The following is a 4,222-nucleotide window of genomic DNA, read 5'->3' on the forward strand; positions in this document are numbered from 1 at the left end:
TGTACAGCCAGATGATTCATAAATGACTCCCATATCAGTAACAAATCATTTTCTGCCTGTTAAATTATAACCAATTTCATTTTTGTGAGGCTATTTGATACTTACTATGCCCATTGGAGGCTGACTCTTTTATCAAAGCAGTCATTATGCCGAGAAATGTATAACTACACTTGTATTGTTATAAATTTTGAACCTCTTCATTCCTTATTTCCAACCAATGTTTTCTAATATTTCTTACCATCTTCATCTTTATTATGTAGTCACTGAGTATCAAAATCCATGTAGATTTAATTTGTAAGGCATTAGCACATCCTTCGTAGAATTTGTGGAACTTTTAGTCATCTGTACCTGATGTTGTTTCAGAAGCTACAGTTATTATTATGGATGACCTGCCGCAAACACTTCAGTATGAGATGACCCAATGTCCCATGAAATGATATTTCTTTTTGCCTTTTGGTATCCTGTAAAACTAGCTCTGCTATTTTTCCTAGGTGCCTAGGAGCCATCTTCCAGGCAAATCTGGCTTCAGATTCTTACTAGCTATGTGACTCTGAGCCATCCATTGTTTGGTGAAGGATCCCCAATGAGGAGAAAATCACTAGCTTCTAAAGCAGTCCAACCCACTTTGAGATAACTCTTATTCTCAGCTTTTGTTTTGTTTTGCATCCAGCCTAAATTTGCTTCTTTGCAATTTCTACCTTTTGATCCTTATTATGCTCTTGGGAGAAAACTGAATAAGTCAAATCCCTTCTACATAGTCTTAAAAAACAGTTCTCATAATACACATAACCAAGATTTTCCAACCCCAGGTCTATTTCCTTTCTATCCTCCCTTTCCTATACTTTATCCCTTGTGCGCTCTCTCTCTCTCTCTCTCTCTCTCTCTCTCTCTCTCTCTCTCTCTCTCCCCCCACCCCATCCTCTCCTCTCTCTCTCCCCTCCCTCCTACGCTCCCTTCTTCCTTCTTCTATTTTTCCAGTTCTTCCTTCCCTCCAACAATTTATCTGTCTTTCTGTTTGGGAGCTCTGAAGCCTGAATAACCTCATGTCTAAGTAACCCCAATTAGGACTAAAGGAAGTACTCTAATTCTACCCAAACCACAAAAATGCTTATAGAGTTATATTCGGTACCTTGCTGATATTTGTTCCATGAGTGCACACTAAAAGAAAACAATGCCTGGAATCTTATACTGCAAAATTCCTTGAAGGCCATTCAGAAGTCTTCTATTCAATTACTTCATTTCATGGTTTTGGCATAGCCAATAGAGACATTTTTAAAAAGACTTTGCTTTGACCTTCCAGACAAGGTGTTTTTTGTTTGTTTATTTTTTGTTTTGTTTTGTTTTGTTTTGTTTTGTTTTGTTTTTCACTCTAATGGCATATTTGTTTGCTTTGATTGGATATTGATTAAAACTGAGCAATACTGGGTTACCTCCCACTGTTGCAACCTTTATATCAGTGAAATTACTTATGTTGTGTTAAAATGAATGCTAATAGAAAGAAATTCCATGCCATGCACAAAAAAACAGGTATTTTGTTTTCAAGTTTCCCTTATATATTTATTCAGAATTTATATTTTTAGTCTTTCTTATGCCAGTGAAATTTGAGTTGTATGTCACAATATTGATGAACCTCTTATCCTGCTCTGGCCTCCTTATGGAAAATTGTATTTTCAAGTTTATTTCTTCCAGAGGGAAAAGTTAAACTTTTAAAATTCAAAGCTATGAGGATTCGCATTAGTCCCTTTAGACAAAATTACATAAATCTATTTTTTGACATAAATGTTCCTCTTGCTAGTTCACCTATTAATTTATGGATGCCGTAAGGCATTAATTAGAAATTATGTTATCACATTTACTGCTAATTAAAGACAATGTCAAAGAAACAGGTCCCATAGCTCTAAGAAAAAAATTTTGCACTCAGAAAATCATTCAGTTAAAATGAAATAAGAAAGATTACCCAATGCTCTACCCTAGTCAAATCAACTCAACAAGCCTTTATTAAATGCCTATTATGAGTCCATCATTCCACTGGGTACTGGTGAAACTACAATTTGCTCACCAGTAAAATAAGTGCATTGAACTATGTGACCTCTAATATCCCTTCTCGCTCTAAGTCTGTTATCTTATTTTATAACAGTAAAATTCCATATACACATACATACATGTATCTGGGTATCAGTATGTAAACGATTATTGATTACTGTCTAATTACTACGTTTCTTCTTAGTCTTTGTTCCTCCATGTCTGACATGCCAACTTGTTTTATTATTCTACTATTGTTGCTATAATGGGATTCTTGACTCATGATCTAATTATGCATTTAATAAGTGCCTTTACTGTAACAGATTGCACTAAGTATTCAAATTACAAAGACAAAAGTGGAACAGCCTCTTATCTAAAGAAACTGATATTCTAATAGGGGAGACAAAATGTACATATACAGGTCTTTATGGAATATATAGAAAAAAGACAAAAGAGAGTTTGGGGAGTGTAGACACTGACAGTTACAAGGACATAGAGACAGAAGATAGTGTCCTGTCTGAGGAACAGCATGAAGGTAAGTTTAGCTGAATCACAAAGTGTGTGAAGGTGAATCCCATAGAGTAAAGCTAGAAAAGTAGTTTCAGGTAAGGTTGGGGCTTTGAATATGAAATAGATGAGCTTGTGTTTTATCCAGAATTAATAGAAAGTTGCTATTGTTTATTGAATAGGGTAATGACATGGTCAGATATGACCAGATATGGTCAGAAATGACTTTGGCAACGATATGGAAGACAGATCAGAGTGACGAGAGATGAGACAAGGAGACAAATTCATATTCAAGGCTAAGAACTGACCTAAGTTTATAACTGTGTAAGTGGTAAAAAGGAATTAGATATGAGAGGTGTTGAGGGTGTGGGAATGACCAAATTTGGTAATTGATGAGAATGTAGAATGAGAGAGAGTGAGTTGTCATGTATAAGATGGTGTTAATAAGCCTGGGAGGCTAGAAGAAGGGAGATGTCATTGACAGAAATAAGGAAACTCAGAAAAGGGGGATTTTGGTGGAAAAGATTATGAGTTTTGAATATATAGATATATGTCATATTACATTTTGATATATGTATATGTACTTTACAACTATATATGTGTATTTTATATATATGTAAATTTATGATCATCCCCCAGAAACCACCCTATATATGAATGAAACTCCCACATCTCTCCAAAATTAAGCTATATTTCCAGGTTTTAATAGATGAATCCAATGAAGAAACATATCATCTTTCCAAATGATGGAAGACCCCATATGTCAGATAAAATCTTATGTTTAAAAGTTAAAGGACTAGGGGGGCGGCTAGGTGGCACAGTGGATAAAGCACCGGCCCTGGATTCAGGAGTACCTGAGTTCAAATCCGGCTTCAGACACTTGACACTTACTAGCTGTGTGACCCTGGGCAAGTCACTTAACCCCCATTGCCCAGAAAAAAAAAAGTTAAAGGACTATCTCACTCAGAACTAAGGCCTAATGTGGTTCTGGTCATAGAATTAAAAAGCACATAGGATAATGTTAATGATGATTTTTTAAAAATTATTCTTATTTCCCTTCAAAAAATTATGTCAAGGGCAGCTAGGTGGCACAGTGGATAGAGCACCAGCCCTGGAGTCAGGAGTACCTGAGTTCAAATCCCGCCTCAGAACATTGACACTTACTAGCTGTGTGACCCTGGGCAAGTCACTTAACTCCAATTGCCTCACCAAAAAAAAAAAAAAATGATGTCAAAATATTTGTGACTTTCCCTTTTACTAAAGTCACAGTAGATAGAGGTTCCTTGATATAACCTAAAATGCCATTGGTTTATGAAAGCCTGATTAATTTTGAGAGCTGTCTTCACTGAAAATAAGCTGAATCATATTTAAAAGGGCCAGAAGAGGTATTGGAAAATTTAGAATATACTCACTCTTCAGAGTTCATTTTTACCACTACTGTCCTTTTAGTGAGGGGAAAAAACAATTAAATGACCTCAGATTGAATTTCTGGATTCATGAAAACTAGAAGGAAATGTGTGTTTAAATTGTGCATTTAGTCAATTTAAGCAGCAAAGAAAAGCAGCTTCAGACTTAAAAGAGCATCATGCCTAAAGATCAAAGGATCCAGAATTGGCTGGCATTTTATTTTTGTGACCAGTATTTCTAATCAAGTTAACTCCAAGTGAGTCAATCAGAAAAGCCAATACAAATC

Source organism: Dromiciops gliroides, chromosome 4 (assembly GCF_019393635.1).
Source record: "Dromiciops gliroides isolate mDroGli1 chromosome 4, mDroGli1.pri, whole genome shotgun sequence".
NCBI classification, from domain to species: Eukaryota; Metazoa; Chordata; class Mammalia; order Microbiotheria; family Microbiotheriidae; genus Dromiciops; species Dromiciops gliroides.